This window comes from Pteropus vampyrus, unplaced genomic scaffold (assembly GCF_000151845.1).
Source record: "Pteropus vampyrus isolate Shadow unplaced genomic scaffold, Pvam_2.0 Scaffold334, whole genome shotgun sequence".
NCBI classification, from domain to species: domain Eukaryota; kingdom Metazoa; phylum Chordata; class Mammalia; order Chiroptera; family Pteropodidae; genus Pteropus; species Pteropus vampyrus.
In genome coordinates, this window is record NW_011889115.1 from 712587 (window position 1) to 735019 (window position 22433).

The following is a 22433-nucleotide window of genomic DNA, read 5'->3' on the forward strand; positions in this document are numbered from 1 at the left end:
TTTTGTTTACCTTTGCAAGTCCCATGTGCCATTGTAAACAGACTGGCCAGATGACCATTAAAAAGGATAATAGTTTAAAGTGTAATCATTGTTGAAAAGCTCAAATTAAGACTTAAACTGCTCAAATCAATTTTAATGTCTTCTACACACATTTCTGGAGCTTAATTGTGTCTCCATGGTTCCTAATATATGAATAATTGTAAAAATGTTTGATTCAGGAACCCAGGCTTGCCCAGAAAAAAAATATTTGAATAGTCTTCTTATGATATGCACACATAAAGTCAACTCATTTATGTACCTCTGTAACTTCATTCTGAAGACCTCTACAGGAACTGTGACTATCCCTTAATATGAGCTACCCGAAGTTTAAAAGAATCTTTCACATAGACTCCTCCCCTCCAACCCGCATTATCTCTAATGTCCCTTAGGCCCTTTGCCCACCACACAACACACATAAGCAATTAATAAGCAATTCTGTCTAAGCAACTGGCAGCTATGTCACATATTTTAAAATACACTTTTTTAAAATAGGGTTCACCTTTACTTCATCACAATAGAAGCCTGAGAGTAATAAAAGTAAACTACAATTAAATCCAGTTTTGGAAGTGGAATTGCTTGACTAATTTGTCACTTCACTCTCACTCTTCTGCTAAGTCTACCAGAAATAAGAAGGCAAGTCAAAAGAGAAATGTTTGTGTGTGTGTGTGTGTGTGTGTGTGTGTGTGCTGACAGCATCTCAAAGTGACAAAAAGTCTTTGCACACCTACTCTAAAACATTGGCTGAATTTATAGTTCATAAACTTTTAATTGGGCCCCGGGCTTGTTATAAATAGCAATAAAAACCATCTATTGAGTGTTTACTATGTACCAAGCAGCATGTTAAGCTTTTTTTTATATTAACTAATTTAATTCTTAATTCTGTAAAATATATAATTATCCTCAATCTAAAGTATAGAAAACTCAGACATATCAATTAAAAAACTTGATCTAGGTCACCTAGGAGTAAGTCATAAAGCCAGATTTTGGAACTAGAAGTAACAGACTCCAAAGCCTGTGTCTGTTTTTAAGCAGTGGTTCTCAAAGTGTGGTCCCTGGGCAGGCAGCATCAACATCACTCAATTTGCTAGAAATGCAAATTCACAAGCCTAACTCCAGACATTCTAAATCAGAGAATCTTTGAGGGGGGAAGGGTACGGGGAGAAGGGGGATACAATACGTATTAACAAGCTCTACTGGTGATTACACGATTCATGCTGCCATTTGAAAACACAGCTTTCCTTTGCTCTATTATTCATGAACCTCCTCCACACAATGGGAGACAAAGAGAATGCTTATCTGAAAAGGAAATTTAAAGCCTCAAGGAAAAGAAAAACAGGAATGTACTTAAGAAAAGTAAGGCAAAATTACATTTAGGTCTATATTCGAAGTCCAGCTGCACCACTCACTTGCTATGTGATCACAGGTCAGTCAATTAACTTTCCCGGCTTGTTCCCCCATTTTTTTAAATTATGGATTTTTTTGAAAAAAGGGGAACTTAACTAGATCTCAATGTTCTTTAAGCTCTTAAATTCAATTATCGATTTAGTCTTTTGAATAAATTATAGATCTTTTCTGTTACATTATCAGAAATACTAATAAAATTGATTGCATTTATACTAATTATATGAAATTGAGTTACATGATTTATAAATGTCTTCAAATTAAATATTGTTTATCAGTCATCTCAAAATTACATTGGTAGAGCAAGTACAAGATCTGGGTGCTGGGATACAAAAAATACAAAAATCAACTATCAAAGAAAGTTCCTATCTAGATATAATAAAAATGAAGAAAAGCCAGGACTGTTTCACACTGTGAATACAGAGTATGAGATGTTGTGCCCTTTAATCAAACTTAAACATCTTGCTTCTATGGAAGGAATAAGTTCCTCTTTGATTTTAAGTTTGGAGATTGACAGACTTGCATTTCATTCAAGCTGGATTTGTTTTTAACTTCTGCAGGAAGGAGATAGTGAACTATGACTGCCTTTTCAAAACCAAAACCAGTTTCACTTTTTAATAATTTTAGAGGAAAAAAGACTGAGTGTTCCAGGAGATACTTATACTTGTTTGTTTCAAAATCCAATACAACAGAATTAATTAATAACAAATACAACCAGATGCAAAAGAACACATATTTTATGATTCTATTTATATCAGATATCCAGAATACACAAATCCATAGAGAAAGTGGATTAATGGTTGCTTAGGGCTTCTGGTGAGGGAAGGAGGGAATGAGAAATAACTCCTAATAGGTATTGGGCTCCTTTTGGGGTAACTAAAATGTTCTCAAAATAGATAGTGATAGGTGCACAATCTTGTGAATATACTAAAAGCTCCTGAATTGTACACTTTGAAAGGGTAAATTTTATGAAATGAAGTAATGAAAAATAGAGCAAAAATTCTGACCTTATAAAATAAAATGTGGGCATAAAAAAGGAATAAATGCAATTTACAAACCATCATTAACCTATAGGAATATAGAAGTATAGAACTAGTCATACTCTATAACTTTTCAAAATTATCCAGTTTTTATCTTCTTAATGATTTTTGTCTGCTTGTACTATCATTACTACAAAGTAAGTTATAATCTTGCAGTATAAATATTTTGAGGCTATGTTGTTAAATGTACACAAATTTAAGATTTTCTAGTTTTCTGGTGGATTTAATCTTTTATCACATTTGAGTGACCTTTATGCCCCAATTTGCCTTAAGGTCTATTTTATTTGATAGTAATATAGCTAAACCAGTTTTCTTTTGATTAATGTGTGAATACAAACACGTACACACACAATTTTTTTTCATTCAATCTAATAACCTCTGTCTTCTAAGTGGAGTATTTTCTCCATTTGTATTTGATCAAATTACTGAAAATGTCCATAATCAATTCCAAGATGCACAATTCCTCAGTTTCACGTCTTAGAAATCAGAGAACGTTTTTCAGTTGATGGAATACTAAAACTGTGGTTGATCAAGTGGCGATACAACACAATCTTTATTGTCTACACATGCAGGAACTTTAACATAGCTATTCTTATTGCCATAACTTCAGATTGTGTTTTTACATTGTTGGTACTTCACAAGTTGAGTTTAGTTACCATTTTAAATGTCTTCAAAAGATTAAATTACAATTTGGCACTGAAATGAAAAGTTATTTTGTAAACATAGTAATGTAGCAGCTGACATTCATGAAATAAATATTTGATGTTAAAGGAATAACATCATCTTTACATTTTCTTGCAAAATAACTGAGTGCTTTACCTGACTTTAGATAGAAAGATACCCAAGAGTAGACAAAGCTGTGTTACATTTTGTTATTGAGATGGAACAAGATACCCATGATTCACGCATCATTAAGGCAAATGTCGATTTGTCAGAAACTTCCTACTAACATTGAACAAAAGTTGCATAACTTCCATGTAATTTGAGGGAAAAAGGAAGCTGAATTTAGTCAATAGGAAATGCTGACAAAATCCTGATGTTCTCTTACATGCCTCAAAACGATACACTAATGCTAAAGGTGCCAGAGACCGATATCCTGAGAATGGATTAGGAAATAGTATATCACTATAACACTATCATAAATGCTTATGGCTAAAAGTTACTGCCATATTAAATTTTAAACTACAAAATAATTTCCCAAAAATGTTATTGTATGCAAAAAAGACGGGGAGGAGTGGCAGGGAATGGATGATGGCTGAGCTAAAGGATGGCTGGCTAAATCTGGTCTGAACGTCCTTCATGACCTGCCAAGTGTATTAGTTTAGTTCTTGATGCCTTCTAAAGACGTGTATCTAAATATTTAAAGAATAAGTTGCCTGAAAAGTAACAACTTGATGTTAATCCTCATGCCATGTCTAGACAACTAGAAAACCTCAGCATTTCAGCCAACAAACCATTGAAGGAGAAGTTGAGGAAAGATGATGATCTTAAAAATGTCCATTGTCATCTTTTGAAAGGCACTAGCATCAAAGCTTGCAAAATGAGTGTCAGAGGCTTGGAACAAAATTCTAGGCAAAGAGGCTTGAAGAAATTTTCAGAAGAAAATCACCCTCACTCCCCATAGTAGGAAGAACAATTCTTTGTGGAAAAACATTGACATTGACAGGTCTGAACCAAGGAAGCGTTTTAAAAGAATGAGACTATGAATGTGATAAAGTCTTAGAAATACCTTAATAAATTTATTTAACTTGTAATTTATGTATGCAAAAAATGATGTGAGAAAAATCTGTACATCTAACTGAATCTAAAGAAGCACTTTCATTAAACATAAAATGAAATTGTAAGTGATAAAGCATAGTGTCATGATTTAATTGGCAGCTTCGTTCTACATGGTATATAATGACATGTCTTTATGTCAAGGAAATATCGCATCTTGAGTTTTAAATGTACCATTTTCTTTTGGGCTTTCTATTATCCTGCCTCTTTAATATTTAATTCTTCTCTTTTCTTGCCTTTTTGTCTTGTTTTGTTTTTGCTTGATAGAGAATTTTTTAAACACTTCCCACCACTAGTTTCTAATCTTTTAGCGTTTGTTCTAGAAATAATTAGGACAACTAACTTACTGAAGGCTAAAGTTAAGTAAAATATTTACTCTACTCCTTAATAAGGATTCAATAAATGTTAACTGTTGTCATAAAAGAAATGGAAAATGTTCTAGCACATTAGGTAGAAAAGTAATGACATAAAAATCTTTTTAAATACCAACATAATGTCAAATGTGTCAGAGAAGGGTTTACAGATTTTCATAAACCCGATAATATACAAATAAATGTCCATACAAAAGGAGAGATGAAGGATAAGGACAGGCAATCGGAATGGGAGACTATCTTACTTTTTTTTCCATTATTGGGTTGGTAAGAATGATTTTCTCCTGTCTTTTACCACCCTCTTCTTCCATAAGAACAGAGATCTAAAGAGGAGACACTGGGCTGAACTAGGCTGAAACAGTAGTCTGATCCAAACCAGAATGATTAGAAATTCTAAATTAAGCAGTGATCTCAAGACTGCATGGAAAGCACTGATCCCAAGAGTAGTGAAGCCTCGAGCAAAATTACAGAGGAAGCAGAGTTCTTAAGCCTCTTCTAGCATTCAATAGGTACAAAATGATTTCCCTAAATTTCCAGGTCCTAAAAGAAAGCTTATCTCTCCTCTCCTGTCTCCACCAAATCAAAACTCCCATTCATACATAGAGGCAGATCTCTTAACTATTGATTCATACCAGTAGCTATCTAGATTAAGTTTACTTAGTGGGTAGGTGGGTGGGAAGAGGTATGTATCAGATAGTTTCCTGTTTTGAATGTAGGGAGAGATATCTTGGAAGTGTTTAAAAAGAATGGTCATGAGTGAGAAGGGTGAAGACTACAGAAAACTGAAACTAGTTTATCTCTTTCGTTATGATAGTCTCTCTTCCTCCCTTAACCTTCTTCTTTTACTCCTCTTCTTTTTAAATTTAAGGCTGAATCGAAGTACATTTTCTTTCATCTGTTCTATGTATTTATTAATTTAACAAATATTTATTAAGTACCCACTATGTACCAAATTTTATGCTGGATACAAAAGTACGTGAGATAGACATAATCCCTACCCTTGTAGGACTTTCAATCTAGTATGGAAGGCAGCCTATTAAATAAGCAGTTGCAATTGGAAAAAAGCTGTTTACAAAACGATGCTTATCATGATCTTTTTTCTGTTAATTAGCAAATATCTAAAGGCATTACAATTGCATTCGGTAAATAATGCTAAATGTCTCTTAAAAACAAAACTAGGCCATTTTTATACTTATAAGCCTCCTGATTATTCTATTTATTTGGGGTCAATGGTTCTAGATTGGAGAAAAAAGAAATTGAAGTACTAGAAGCAAAAGAATTACTATACTTTGCCCCTAGTTACACAAAGAAAAATTCAAAATCTTGCAAAAACACAAATATACGCCATAGAAATAAAATTTTTATTTGCTCCTAATCATCCTTCTAATGTCCCTAAAAGGGCGAATGAATCCTTAGATTGTTTCCCCCTCTAATTTCCATTCCCTGAATTTTCATTTCCTTTTCTTGAAACTATTTTAAGTCACTTTCTTCACAGATATAGTTAGTGGCTATACTTGCCATATTTCATATGACAAGTATAGGGTATGTTCACATAATATTAACAAAGAAAAATCTGGAATGAAATAAAATATTGTTATACTAAGTTAAGCAAGGACTAGTAGTTAATAAAGAAGAAATTTCAAGATAAGTAAGAGTTAAGTGGTTAAAAAAAAACACAACTTCTAAATAATAAGGAAGGCAAAAGTGTGCCTCATGTGACCATACTGAACTTAAATGTATCTTGAAATGGATTATACCTTTCAATGTAAATTTACTTTCTGATTATTTGTTATGTGATACCCTTATCTGTCTTTTTAGTGCCTTACATAAAGCAAGTGGCTCAAAAAACGTTAGCTCTTCTTTAAAACATCCATAAATTACACAACAAACATCTATTAGCATTTATGGGTAATTTGAAAAGATAACCAGAATAAATACCCAACCGAGACAGAAAGGCTTCTACAGTAAATTATGGGATAAAGGTTAAAAAAATAAATAAATAAAAAAGAAAGAAAGAAAGAAAAACACAATTTATTAGATGAAAGTTATTTCCTTCTGGACAAGGTCAAATTAAGGTTCTGCCGTGGCAAAATACTGTAAGTTTCTGTAAGTGGTTATCGTAGTTTACAGTTCTCAGAGATGAAAGAGAAAAAGATCCATACTATGGCAGAGACTTCGATTTGCCTGCCAATATCCAAATCTTCCCTTCCTTCTCAATAACAAAAGCCAATTTTATTCAGGGCAGCCATGCATCCAGCTACATTTTCCGGTTTTTCTGGTAGCCTGAGTTTTGGTTCAGAATGTCACCTTAAAAGAACAGGATACATCCTTGTCTTTGCCTCACTGCCTGGAATTTGGCTATGATAATTAGAGCTCTCACAGCTATCTTGGACTACAAGGACCAGGGCCACACCTTAGGAATAGCAAATAAAAGAACTGGAAAAAGCTTAGGTCCTTGACGACTTTATGAAGCTATAACACCTGATATAGACAGCCTACTTCAAGAATTATTTCACATGAGAAAATAAATATTGTGTGTTTAAGCCATCATTAAGTCCAGTTTTGTTTTTTTTGCTTTCTTAACTGATCACTTACCTTCAGCTAGGGAAAGAATTTTTATCTCCTTTTTACAGACGAGACAACTGAGAACTAGAGAGGTGAGATGACCAGCACAATATCAAATTTGTGAAGAGGTAGGTCTTATCTCCAAGCTCAATGCTTTTCACTGATTCTTAACAGGGTCTTGGCTCCAAGCTCAATGCTTTTTCTCTGACTCTTAACAGGTTCTAAATGTAAAAAAATTAAATGAAAACATTAAATATAAACATAAATTTAGCCTTATTACAGTGGTAATGGCACATGATAGTGTGCGCATTTGTCATAGCTTGTGAAAAAAGTACCAAGTTTTTATGGTGTGGAAGAAGACTAAATTATACCATATTCCAGCACTGAGGGGAGAAAGATATATTAAACAGAATAGAAGACCAGAATAAACAAGATATTGATTCGTTGTACCCAGGTTTACCATATTGCTCCCCTTTCAAATAAACAAGAAGAATTCCGACTAAAAGCTTATTTTGCTCAGCAATAAGACATCAAGATAAAATGTTGTTTTTCCATTAAATCCTTAACTGGAATCTTTCTTTATCCTTACCACCACTTTTAAAAATTAACCTTGGCCCCAGCCTCAGTCAGAGATCAGTAATAAAGCAAAACATGTCAAACTCTTTTTTGAAACCCCACTACCTAACTGTAAAATACAAAGACAGCTAGCTCACATGCAAACTCACTGGTGAACACAATCAATTATTTCTAAGCAGTATGTAAGAAAATAAGCAAATAAAATATCTCCATATTATAAGAATATATATATTTCTTTCTTTTTATGGTAAAATTACTATAAAATCATATAAGCAGGAGAGTGATCATATGCATGTTATATGTGGGAAAGGCATATGGCCTTTATCAACACAGTATGGTCAAAAATAAACAAACAGCAGATTGAATCCTAACCACTCTCATTTATTAGAAAGCTACTTGCCTCTCTGAGTCTCAATTTTCCTATCTATAAAACTGAACTGATACGTCTTCATAAGTTTTTGATCAGATGAAAATGAGAATGAATACAACATGAGTAGCACAGTACATAGCAAAAGTAAATGCTCAATAAATAGTAATGCCTTTCCTGTCTTAAAAATGAAAGTTATATATCGAAATAATGAAAATCTGTTCTGCAAACACCCAAATTTGTAAACCTTAAAAAGCAATAAACCAGTTTGACATATAACCTTTAAATGTCAGTTTTTAAAGGGCCAGTTTAGAGCTCTCCTTTGAGCATTGCCACAACTAAAGTCCTGATGCGGCTATGGTACAATGAAAGAATACATCCAACAAAAGAGGAGCACAATCTCTTCCTCCCTGGCATTAAAACAGAGCTTCACAAGAGGCCCAGGTTTCCTTCTGCAAGACAGTGCCCTGAGCCAAGAAACCTAAGTTACTTCATCTAACTGTTGATGTCATAATTCTAACAGTGAAAAGGAGTGGGGTGGAGAAAACTAAATGGCTTCCAAGTTTCTTGACGGCAGCAATGACAAGGACAACTGGTAACCTGATATTTGACTCCAGTTTTCCCCCTGAAAATGAGAGTCAATGAGAAAGCGAAGTTCAAAATAAAATGACATGTATGACCAGCTGAGCTGAACTTCAATCCTGCCCTGTGTCAAAACATTAGTGTAGATGTTAGTGTCTCTGATGTTCGTAGCTGTAGAAAAGGACATCAATCAAAGAAACCATTATTCCACTAACCATTTTTCCACTTAACGATCAGTTACAGTATCCTTGATAATAGGCTTATAAAAAGTAGATACTGTTGTTCTTCTGTATCACTCAATTAAAAATTTATTAAAATTACAATGTCTTCATTATTTATACATACTTACTTCAGGTAACTAAAACACAATATGTCAAAAAACTGCCAAAAATGGAAGCATGCAACTGCTGTCTCAATCGGAGAATTCTGGGACCTGAAATGATCTTAGAAGTGGTTTGATTCAGACCCTACTTTTATAAAAGTTTATAAAACACAGGAAAGTTAACTGATTTGGCCATAATCATTTGGGAGAGCCAAGAATCTGGCCATCAAATTCTAATTAAATATACTTTTCATCATATCATGGTGAGTTGTTTTTTTTAAATTTTAGATTGAAGATCATTAAACTGAGGGGGGTTTTTTTCCAAATGAATTATTTGAAATTGTTAGAAGTCTTTTTTTAAGGCTATAAATTAATTGCATGTATTAAACATAAAAATAAAAAATTTCTTCTTTCTAGACCTTTGATTATTTAGAAAAAAATTAATCACCTATCATGCCAAATATAGTCAACACAATGAACAATGCTTAAAAGATTTATCTACTTTAAGGATTATTTTCAATACATTTTAAAATCCTTCACTTGATTCTTCCAGCTACTCAACACTTACAAGGGTATTTTGTCCACCTAAAGCACTCAAAGGGTCCTTTAAAAGTGGAAGACAATTTAAATATTATTTGAAATAACACAAAATTGGTTTGGTATATCTATAGAGATATATGCAACATATGCCAAGACAAAAAGACACTGGTATTAATCATGTTATTGATACTTTATATTAGTGCCCATAATCAATAACTAGTGTTTTGAAAGCTACCCTCATTGCCTTAATTGTGCATTTCATATTAACTGGTCTTTACAGACCACAAACCAACTTGATAAAAAGCATACTGAAAGGGTATATACAAAATGTGTGATATGAACAATAAGTATCTCAGGAGATCAGAGAAAGGTAAACATAAGAGGACCGAGCCTTGCAAGATGGGTAAGATGAGCATAGATGCTGGAGAACAGTATGAGTAACCAAACACAAGGAGACAGAAATTAATTTTTCACTCATACTAGAAAATTGGACCAGATCATGGAGTTTACAGACCAAGATGAAAAAGAGAAGTTTCCATGTTCACTCTAATAACAATGGTGATATTATTTGAAATTTCATTTCTAATTCTAAATGTCCATGTTTGTTAATTTGTTTAAAGTCTTGACTCTATTAACTGGGGTAATGTTTGTTGAAACATCTGTTTGTTCAACATTTGTTGAACTTGTTCAAGTTTTATAAAACACAAACTCACACTCAGATTAAATATGGATGAATCCTAGGACAATATCTATACAGGGCACGATGCATGCTAAAATCTGGATATTGTCTGATGCTAATTATTTAACAGAATTCACCAGGGAAGGCCTTAAGAAACAAAAAATTTTAATAGGTTGTAAAAGAAGCTGTGGGTATTCTGATCTAACGCTATTATACCACTAGTCACGCCACTTTTAAAGAATTCCTTAAGGCAAATGTCTCATTAATTCTTTCAATTCTTATAGGGAAAGTCCACAATCTCCTTCAAACAAAATTGTCTATTAGAAATATTTGCATTTAACCTCGCCCTCTCTCCACCTTTTTTAAAACAAGGTGTTCGTTTGGTTTTCATATTCATCCATGGATTTAAAAGCCTTAACAAAAGGCATAGATGGCAGCACTTACTTATTCAATTGTGTAAAATGTACATTATCCAATTTAGGAGTTTAGTGGACAGCACCAGCCACATCAATAACCACATTTGTTCACCGAGTTTCCACTTAGCAGGTGCAACAAGAAAGTGCCATCTTTCTCATACTCTGAAACCGAAAGAGCTCATCGCAAACCCAATGATTTGTCACTTAAGGGAAAACAATATCACAACTGACACGAACTTTCTCCCCTCCTAAGTATTAGGGGTTGCCGGCTTAACAGAACGGGCAGAAGAGCAGGATTCACCGGCCTAGCTTTGCTCTGCGGCGCAGGGGGTAGTAAGCATCAGCTGGGAATTGGTGGGTACACCCTCCTCACTAGTTGGCACCTCCCTCACCCATCGACCTGCCAAGGCCAGATTGGAATCCCGCCGGAGTCTCGGTCTTACACCCACCCCCGCTTGCTCCCAGTCAAGAGCCGGCCACCCTCGACCCCTCAAAAAGCTTAGATCCCCTGCAGCGAGTGGAGCGGCAGAAGGGACCCCGCGCCCCATGCTCAAGCTGGAAGCCCCCTCCCACCCGTGCCGGCCCACTGTGCGGCCCCCGCCATCCTCATTGCCCGGGCCGGGCTGGCAAAGACCTGAGCCTTATCTCAGAACCCGCCCCAACCCTCCGCCGTACTGATCCGCATCCAGCATAGGGTCACCGCCCTTACCTAGCCCCAGTCTCGGCGCGCGAGGTTCTGCCAGCTGAATGCCTGCAACGCACGGACCTGTCTCTCCAAATCCCTGCCCGCAGCTTTGCTCTGTACCTCTGCCCACCGCGCGCTCCCGCCTCCTCGCTGCCATGGCGACAGTCCCCGCCCCTAGGCAGCCGCTAATTGGTCTGACTGGGATCACGGAAGATGCTGATTGGTGGGAGCGGAGATGAGACCGCGCCGGCGGGCTGGGAGGTGGACCGCTTGGAACTCGAACGCGAAGAAGCCTGGGGGAGTCTGAGCCAAGAGGGACGTGGCGCTCTGCGACGCGGGCGGAGAAGCCGCGCCCCTTCCTTCTTTTAGCTTTCACCAAGCTTGTAGAGCAGGATTTGGCCGGGTGAAGTGCTGCCCGGGATCCGGGCCCCAAAGATCGCTTCTCCCTTGGCTGCTGGCCTGCGCTGGCAGCCCCCAGACAGGTCAGAGACGTGTTCTCAGGCCCATTTTCACCCATAGGCCTCGCTAGTGCCTAATACCCCCAGGCCTCCTCCATTGCTAGACTTAACTCGTGTTTCCAGCTTCACCCAGCCATCCCCCTTATGCTGGGCCCTCGGCCGCTGTGGCTTGAACTGCTTTTTACTCCACCTTTTACACCCATTTGCGGACATATCTCTTATCTCCACACCCTCCCCTCATAGAACTGAGACATCTACCTACTCTACAACCCTCATTTTAAAGGTGAGGAAACAGGCTCAAAGATCAACGTGGCTTGCGGGTTAGAGAAGCTTTCCGAGTTCTGGTTTCAAAGGCTGAGTCTGCTAAACAATAAGCACCTCTCTGAGCCTCAGTTTTCGCACTTGTGAAAAATGGCATCATCTACCTCAGAGTAGTTAGCAAAAATTAGATGAAATAACATTCCAGAAAACCAGAACAGAACCTGCTGCATATGTTAATATTAGGTTTTTATCAGTTAGATTTTTATCACTAAGTGCACCAATTTGGAGCCAAACTGCCCGTTTGCAAAACCGAACTCTACTTATCGCAAACCAACTCCATGACTTGGAGCAAATTACTTAAGCGCTCTATACCTCAATTTCCTTGTCTGTAAAATAGGAATAATAATACCACACTCCTTACAGCATAACAAGTTAATAGAAAAGTGACTGGATAGTAAGTGCCCAGTAAATATTAGCAATTCTCGCGTTAGTGGCTGAGCTAGGACTATAATTCAAGTCTCTGGATTCCAAGACTAGCGATCTTTACTCATATACTTTTCATCTACATACTTAGAACAGTGTCTTGAGGTTAAGCCAAATACACAGTGCCTGGTCCAGGCACTAAAATTTGGGATAGACTCTTTAATAGATTATTATCTGATAATTATCTAGATTATTTATAGTAACCCAATCCAGACAAAGAATGGAAAGTGAGAAGATTGGATTAGTCCAACAATACAGTGAAAGGAAAAGGATAATGAACACTAGCTTGTTGACTGAGATGCCAGCATTATTCTCAGCAATATTCTGAGATGAAGGAAAAAGAGAAAACAAGGAAGACAGGGCAAACAAATAGCAAGGTGCAGGATTAGGAGAAATCACAAAGGAAAATATTTCAGAACATCATGAGCATATATAAAGCAGGTGATAGCATCTCTTATAAAGATTGCTTTGTGGTAGAGAAAAATAGGAATGTTGATAGTGAGCCCCGGAAACACCCTATGATCTGAGGAATTTATGAGGAAATGTTACTTCACTTAATAGGTAAAACACTGATGGAAAATCTCCTGATGGGGAAGAGGACTGAAGAACATACCTACTACACTGTACAAGGGAAAAAAACAAGGCTTCGGGTCCCAGCTTTGCCTGGATTAAAAACCCAGTTCCATTAATTAGCTGAATGTCTGGCAAGTTACTTAACCTCTCTTCATAGCATAAATTCCCCTTCTCTAACATGGAGTCAATAATAGCTCCCACCTCACAGAATATGAGGATTAAATGAGTTTTTATTTGTACAGCAAAGCGATGATTGGCACACATGAAAAAACATTGGTCTCAGTTTCTCCATCTGAAACCCGGGATCATAATACTGAACTTATTGTAAGGATTCAAATGATGTATGTAAAGTGTTAGGAGATGCTCAATAGATATTATTTCCCTTCCCTTGTACCCCCTACGCCCCTGTCACCCCCCAGCCTGTTACCTCTGAATCCCTCTCTGATTACCAATGTCACTGCTATCAAGGGCCTGTTGCTCAACCTGTTCTAAACAGGGATAAAATATCTTTCCTTGATTTCCCTTGGCTCAGCTGAGAAACTCAAAATGAGATTACTGGAGCCCAGGGGAAAATAAAAGGGAAACAACTCCAGAGAACCAGCAGATGTGAAGTCTACCCCCATATAACATCTCTTGGTACTCCAGCAGGGGAAAAGAGTGTCAAGGAGATTCTGTCAATTTAACACTTCAATTTTTCCCCTTGTCACTTTTAGGATTCCACAGAACATAACTAGTTAAGTTCTTCATTGAGTTCAGAAGAGGAAAGAGGGAGGCGGTAGTGCATATTTTCAGGAGACAGTAAGTAATCAGAAACAAAGAAAACTCAACAGTACACTGTGCATGGGAACCAAGACTTCTAGTTCTATTGTCTAGATCAGAAGTCAGCAAATGATGGCCCTTCAGGCCAAATCAACCAACTGCCTATTTTTGTAAACGCATTTATTGAAACACAGCCATACTCAGCAGCCACACTCACTTGTCTATGTAATATCTATGGTTGCTTTTGTACTACATTGGCAGGATTGAGTGGTTGTGACAGAGACTATATGGCTCTCAAAGCTGAAAGTGTTTACTATCTGACTCTTTACAGAAAAAAATTGCTAATCCCTGATTTAGATAATTTATCCAGAATCATCTTTTTAGTATCCCCAGTGCAAAAATTTTTACCTTCATCAAATCTTCTAATTTATTGCTTCTCAAACTTTAATGTGCATACAAGATTACCCGGGAGTCTTGTTAAAATGCAGATTCTGATACAGTAGATCTACAATGAGGCCTGAGATTCTGCATTTCTAACAAACTCCATGTTAACACCAAAACTTCTGGTCCCTGAATCAACTTAATCCCATAAAGTTTTTTTTTCTTTTCTTTTCTTTTTAATTGAGATATAATTGACCATAACATTAGTGTCAGGCGTATATCATAATGTTTCAATATTACTTATTCAATATGTGTATATTGCAAAATGCTCACTACAATAAGTTTTCCCAACACTATTTATATAACATTTTCTTTATCCATTCATCCATTGATGGATATTTAGGTTATTTCTATGTCTTGGCCATTGTAAATAATGCTGCAATGAACATGGAGTTGCAGATATCTTTTTGAGTTACTGTTTTCATTTCCTTGGGATAAATACCCAGAAGGAGAAATACTGGATCATATGGTAGTTCTATTTTTAATTTTGGGGGGAACCTACATACTATTTTCCATAGTGGCTGCACCAATTTACATTCCCACCAACAAAGCACTGGGATACCCTTTTCTCCACATCCTTAACAACTCTCATTTCTTGTCTTTTTGATAATAGATATTCTAATAGGTGTGAGATAATATCTTATTGTGGTTTTGATTTACATTTTTCTGACGATTTGTGATGTTGAATATATTTTCATGTACCTGTTTTTGGCCATTTGAATATCTTCTTTGGAAAAATGTCTATTTAGTTCCTTTGCCTGTTTTTAAATTGTATTATTTGAGGTTTTTGTTTTTGTTTTTGTTTTTGCTATTAAGTTGTATAAGTTCTTTGTATATTTGGATATTAACCCCTTATCAGATATATGATTTGCAAATATATTCTCTCATTCTGTAGGCTGCCTTTTTATTTTGTGGATGGCTTCTTTTGTTGTGCAGAAGTTTTTTAGTTTGATAGTGCCACTTGTTTGTTTTTGCTTTTGTTGCATTCACATTTGATTTCAAATGCAAAAAGTTATTGGCAAAACTGACGTTCAGGAGCATAGTGCCTATGTTGAAGTTCTTCTAGCAGTTTTATGGGTTTAAGTCTTACACTCATGTTTTAATCCATTTTCAGTTATTTCTATGTATGTTGTGAGCTAGTGGTCCAATCCATTTTCAGTTATTTCTATGTATGTTGTGAGCTAGTGGTCCAATTCTTTTGAATGTCACTGTCCAGTTTTCCCAACACTATTTATTAAAGAAACTGTCCTTTCTCCATTAGATATTCTTGGCTCCTTTGTCATAAATTAATTGACCATATATGGGTGAGTTTATTTCTGGGGTCTCTATTCTGTTCCACTGATCTATTGTTTCTGTTTTTATGCCAGTACCATACTCTTTTGATTACTATAGTCTTTAAATATATTTTGAAATTGGGAAGTGTGCTGCCTCTGGTTTTGTTCTTTCTCAAGGTTGGCTTCAGTAAGGTTGGCTATTCAAGGTTTAGGGTGTTTACATACAAATTTTAGGATTATTTGTTCTATTATCATAGGGATTGCTTTGAACCCATAGATTGCTTTGAGTAGTACAGGCATTTTAACAATATTAATTCTTCCAGTCCATGAACATAGACTATCTTTACATTTATTTGTGTCTTCTTCAATGTCTTTTAGCTTTCAGTGTACGGGACTTTCACTCCTTGGTTAAATTTATTCCTAGGTGTATTATTCTTGATTTAATTGTAAATGAAATTGTTTTCTTAATTGTTATTTCCCACTAGTTTTTATTATCAATTCTTTCTTGTTATTTTCCCCTCATTATCCACCTTTATTTCTCTGATTCATTAGTAAAATAAGCCCCATACCAATATCAACTCCCTTGTCTTTCTTTCCCTCTGTTGCTCTCCCCAGACAAAAACCCAGATGAACCTGAAACATGCGTATCCTCTCTGTACCAATATAGCTCTACATTTCAAGAGAAATATCATGCCTTAAACTCATGGTCACTAACCTCAGATAGTCTATCACCACTACCCAGCAATCCTCCAATGTTTCTTCAGCATACTCTCTCTTACATTCTCTTTGCTCCTCAGACCTCCCATTCTTCTTTCCCACTCATTTTCAGTTGACCATAAGTCCACTTTGTTGAGAACCATCCTTATACAAGGTAAGGAACTCTTATTTTAGAGCAGCACTATTGACATGTTGAGCCAAATATGTTTTGTAATGGGGAATTGTCCTATAATTGTGCATTATAGGATGTTAGCAGCATCCCTGGCATCTACATTCTAGATGCCAATAACACCCACCCCCAGTTGAATTAACCAAAAATATCTCCAGAAGTTGTCAAATATCCATTGAGGAATAAAATCTCTCCTAGTTAAGAACCACTGCTTTAAAGCAATAGAAACCAATTCCAGCTAACTCAAAGAAAAAGGGGGTTTATTGAGAGGATAGTAGACTAACTCGCAGACAGACTGAGTGGGAAAAGAATCCCCGGGGCAGGAGATTTGGGGCCTTCTTTCTAGTATTGATAACTAGGTTATCTCCTTCTGTCTTTGGGTATTCTTAATTCAATCTAAAATCCTCAGTAGGAAGATCTAAGTCCTGTTTAGGTCAGGTATTCACTCCTGTGGCCTGCAGAATAGAGCCTATAATCAGAATCAAGCTAGAAAGAGGTATTCAGCAGGAAAAAGAGAAATAGCCACCATACTGTCCCCATATTCTGTGTTTGTATTCAGCTAAAGACATAAAACCTAACTACAGAGGCTTCAAAAAATTGGTGTTTATTTTTCCAAGATAAAAGTACATCTGGAGTTAGGTAGTTGTTGGCATTTCTTCAGCTACTAAGCAGTACCATCACAGCCTCTTTCCTTTCCTCAGCTCTAGCTTTTCATTTTCAAACTTACTGAAGGTTGAAAGATGGCTATTATACTTCCTGACATTGTGAATCACGAGCACATTTAAAAGTAGAAAAAACACAGTCGTGGGGTCAAGAGGCCACAAAAGGACCTGTAAGTGAGATGTTCCCTCTCCTTTTATCAAAAAGGAAAGCTTTCACTGAAACCCCCTCAGCAAACAACCTTTAAGTTCCATTGACCAGAAATAGGTTATATGGCCATTCTCTTAGTTGCAAGATAATGAGAAAGTTAGTATCTGGCAAAAGAGAACCAATAATCTTGATTGGCTTAGACTAATCACTATCAATCCCTTGCGTCTAGGCCCATTGATGCCAAATTTTGGCTTCTATTAGCAAGAGAGGAGGGTTTAAGCTATTAACTAGTCAATAGTATAGTTTCTGCCACATTTTTCCCAGTATCAAATCCACAAACCTACATGATTCTGTAACCACTTCCTCTTTCTTCTCTTCTGTAACAACAAAAGGCAATCCCTTTACTTGTGTACTCTAAATCCCATTTCCCTCATCTAGCTTTGAAGGACTTTATTTTTTCACCTGGCTATCCCCTTTCCTTCCTGTATCATTAATCGTCCCTAGAAACTGAATCACAGTCTAGGCACCCAAACATGCTCTAGGAGTGTTTTCCATCTTTAAAAATTGCTTCCTTGTAGATAGATTAAAAGGTGTTATAAACCAAGTATGGTAAAATGTTAGTTACAGAATTTAGTGATATTTACTGCAAAATTCTTGCAACTTTCCAGTACATTTAAGACTTTCATAACAAAATATTGGAAGTAAAATTCTTTCTTTGACTCCAAATCACCCCCCACTTTGTTTCTCTGCTTATTGTTCATTCAAATTCCTTTAAAAAGTTCCTTTCCCTACTTGCTCCCTTCCCTTTTACTCTCAGTTTATGCCAGTCTGGCTTCCATCTCCACCATTTCTCTGAGATTGTTCTCATTAAGCTCACCTTTGAATGGACAATTTTCTGTCCTCATCTTATTTAACTGTTTAGCAGTGTTCTTTGCTGCTGACTTTTCTCTCCTCGAAACACTTTGAATTCTTGGCATCTGATACCACTCTCTTCTATTTTCCTTTCTATCTTTCTAGACACTCCTTTTCAGTCTAGTTTGCCAGCTTCTTCTCCATTACCCAGCTTCTAAAAGTTGGAATGTCCCAAGGATTGGTTCTGGGATCACTTCTCTGTCTACAGCCAACTTTCCACAGGGGCATTTTGGCATTTTATAGTAGACACTTCTTCAGAGGGCAGGATTTCCCATGCATTTCAGGATATTTTGCATTTCTAGACCCTACCCACTAAATGCCAGTAGTGTCCTGCTTGTTCTTCTAGTCAATGTGACAACCCAGATTTCCTCTAAAAAGTCCCTACAGAAGAGATGCTTTTCAGGGTTAAAAACCATTCTGTCTCTAAGTGGTGATCCCAGCCAATGACTTTTAATACCATATATATCTGCTAACTATCAAATATCTCTGCTCCAAACATCTCTTTTGAACTCTAGCCTGCCTTCAGCTATGTGTATGGCATTTCCATTTGAATGGCCTATTGTAGAAGTTCAACAAATATTTGAGAAATGAATGATCTAATTAACTATTTTAGCTCCCCTCTTGTCTAAAACTAAATTCTTGATCTTTTCTTACCTGTTGTTTCTTGTGGGAGACATGAAGATGTGCTGTTCACATTCTCCTTCGAGAAAGGACTGGCTTCCCAGCTGTGAGGAATGTGGTTAGCTGACAGCCTCCTCCTCATACCTTCTTCAGGGTCCACCTCAGCCAAAGTTACTTACACTCTTGTTCTTGGGGAGAATCCCAGCCAATGAATGAGCAGGATGGTAATAAAAGGGCCTACATAGAACTAGTCCGACACAGAACTCCACTAACTGGCAATCTTTGCTCTGGAGCTCACCATTGGGCTGGCAGAGACTTTGTCAGGTTTGTATCACTATCTGCAACCTCCCGCTACATAATTTGGCTTCTGCCTCTTTTTCTTTTACAAGCGTTATTCCCTGATAAACCTTTTGCACACCTAACTGTCTCAGCATCTGCTTTCCAGAGAACCTAGTCAGTAAATGACATGCACCCGTTTCTCAGGCCAAAACCCTGTGAGTATTTTCTGATTCTTAGTTTTCCTTCATTCTACATATCTAATCCATCATCAAGGTTCTTCATGATAACCCCTATCGTTCTGTTCAACCTCATTTCTCACTACTCTCTCAATCACTATACCCTAGCTATGTTGTTTTTTTGTTCTTGGAAACTATTCCCAGCTAAGGCCTTTGCCCAAGCTGTACCCATTTCATTAGACCACTATTTTTCCAGCTTTTCACATGGCTAGATCTTTCTCATTCATTAGAACTCAATTCAAGTGCACTGCCTCAGAAAAACCCACTATGACTACTCGATCTAAAGTAATTCCCCTCCTTCCCATTATTCTCCCTAATGAATAGTATGTGTGTATGTACATATATATGAAATTTACTTACATATATAGACATACATACATATGTACTTCTTTCATTAATCATTTTTTAAATTTTTATTTTTCAATTTCATTAATTGTTTTTTTGTCTCTCTCTCACTAGACCACAAGATCCATGAGAGTATAAACCATATTTAGTTTGTTTATCACCATTTACCCAGAGCCTAGCATGGTGTCTGATGCATGTAATAGGCAATCAATACATATTTGCTGAATGAATGAAAGAATGAATGAATGAGAATGAAAGGAGAATCATCTAATCATTTTACGTTCTCCTGTTATGAGGATTTTTTTCCTCAGTATGGGATTTTGGCAGAAGGATTTGATTTTTGTTTTTTTTTTTCTTTTTTTCCTTTGGAAAGAGAATGAAAATTGTATCCTTTTCCTGCTGTTACTATAGTGATGTAACATTAAGAAAATAAATATAAATAAAAGTAAATCATAATATCTAGATCCATGTTACAAGGACCATAATTCCAACAGTCCTTTAGTTTAAAAATTAAACTATCCTGTTTATCATGTCCTAAGAATAATCTACTCTTACTTAGCAATTTTCATTTTAAAAAAAATAAAATAGAAACAAAATAGTAGGAAGAACCCTGAAGTATATATTACATGGATTATAAGAATTTAGTGAGATTAAAGTTCAGTCATTTTGCAGTAAGGAACATTATCAAATAAATATTGGGTGCTACATTAATAATTTTTGTTTCCTTCCAGCAAAAAACCTTAAAAATGTGCCATGACTGTAGTTATATGAATCTTATTCCTAATCTCTGTATTTTTATTCCATGAAGTTAAAAGAAGATAGCCTCTTACTTCCCCCAAGGAATAGACAGTTCATCCAGAGAACAAAGTCTCTTTAGAGATCTCCTATAAAACTTTACTGTGATAAATTTGACCGAAATACTTGGAAAACTGAGTTTATATCTTTTATTCACTCTAAAGAGGTATAAATCATCGTATTTATATGTCATTCTCTAACTTTTATGATTCTTTTCAAAATCTCTGTTAATGAAGACATCATGAACTTTCCCAAACAACCTCATCCTTTTGTGATGCTGACATCATGAACTTTCCCAAACAACCTCATCCTTTTGTGATGCTATACAGATTGTATCTTCCCATTCTCCACTCCAGGTTGCAGTCCCGGGATGATGTTAACATGTGATGTCACAAGGGGATGATACAAAGAAATAGGCAAAAGATTGCAATGGTATGGAGGAATACTCATTCCAAGGTAGTAGGGCAATTCATGTTGTCATAAAGGGTGTGGCCAAGCAACCTTCGATAGAAGAGGAGAAGATTGTTGAAATAGTTCATGATATCACAAGGAAAGGGGTAAAACTTGATGCTTCAATGGGTGGACAAACTCTAAAATCTCTAGAGGGTGATGCACAGTAGTACTACACAGGAAGAATGGGGTTGAGTTCATATTTGGGATATTAGTAACGTCAGAAAAAGATGGAGCAGTCAGTCCTTCATTCTTTCAGGTATGATATCACAGAAAACTAGGAAAGTTTTCGGACAAAGGTCACAAACTGGTGCCCATAGAATCAACCCATAGACATGTTTTGCTGGCTAGTCTTGGGTTGGGTTGGGTTTTTTCCCAATTAGTTATCAAATTAGGAGTTTCCATAATAAAAATCAGAATTTCTGGCTTCTCTTGAAAATGTTGGAGTTTTGACAACCCTTGACCTGCATTCCTACATGGCAGTTACTTTCCGGAGCAAAGTAACAGCTTCCCTCTTTGGGTAAGGCAGATACTCTTAGTTTACCAGTCTTCATTTAGCCAGCCTCATTCGTACTGTCCACGTAGCATTTGTAGGCATTTAAGTTTGTGATACTGGTTTGTGGAATTCCGTATAACAAAGAAGTGAGTCAATGTTGAGGAAATATGTTGTAGGAGGGAAGGTAATCTATGACATAAGAAGGTATGCAGATCTTGGAAAACCCATTGTAATAAGGAGAGAAACAGTAGGATTTTCTATTCTGCTGTTTTATATTCTGCCATCTCAAAAACATTCTTTCTGATCCTGCCACTCTGACCTCAAACCTTTTTGCCTCCATTGTGTAGTCAATGTATTTTATTGCATTGAATTGCATTCTATGCATTCAGTTGCAGTCTGTGCATTAATCAAGGAATTAATTTATAATAGACTGTCTTTCTCTCTCACTAAATTCCTAGTCATTCTTTAAAAAACAATGGAGAAATCATTTCCCCTAACCACACCCTCCTAGCATTAAGAAAGAACTTCTCCATTAGGTTCTAATAGAATTTCAAAGATATCTTTATTAAAGAACTTATACCTTTATTACAGAACTGCAGTTCTGTTTTAATTTATTAACCTCCTTTGATACAATTAAAGAATGTGAATTACTTAAAGGCAGTATTTTTGTGTATCCAGGGCCTGGTATCAAAAGACATTTAGTAAATATTTGTTGCATGCATGGTCATAGGCAAGTGTGGAAATCTGCTAGGTTAAAAGGTTATGGGGTGGGGTGATGATGAGACATGCTTCTGTGTAATAAAAAGCCGTCATAAAGGGATGAAACAGAATATGATTTCATGAGAAAAATCTATGAGAATTTATCTGATGACACTAGAAGTGTTGACTACAACAGGAGGAGGAGCTGGACACTGCCTTTATGCCATTAGGGTGATGCAAGCCTCTTGGGATTCCTCCCATGTCCAGATAAGCATTCACACCTAGCACAGTGCCTG

At 36.4% G+C, this 22433-nt stretch overlaps 1 protein-coding gene across 2 annotated transcripts in view; it reads right to left on the minus strand.

The window, feature by feature from the left end:
- NUCB2 (nucleobindin 2) overlaps positions 1–11512 on the minus strand; it is a 41248-nt gene extending 29736 nt beyond the window's left edge. For both annotated transcript variants that reach the window (XM_023522152.1, XM_011378207.2), the window contains exons 1-2: positions 11384–11512; positions 7223–7413 (exon numbers count right to left, since the gene is read on the minus strand). The gene's annotated coding sequence lies outside the window, so the exon portion shown is untranslated. The remainder of the gene's footprint in view (positions 1–7222; positions 7414–11383) is intronic.
- Between the last annotated feature and the right edge of the window lie 10921 nt (positions 11513–22433).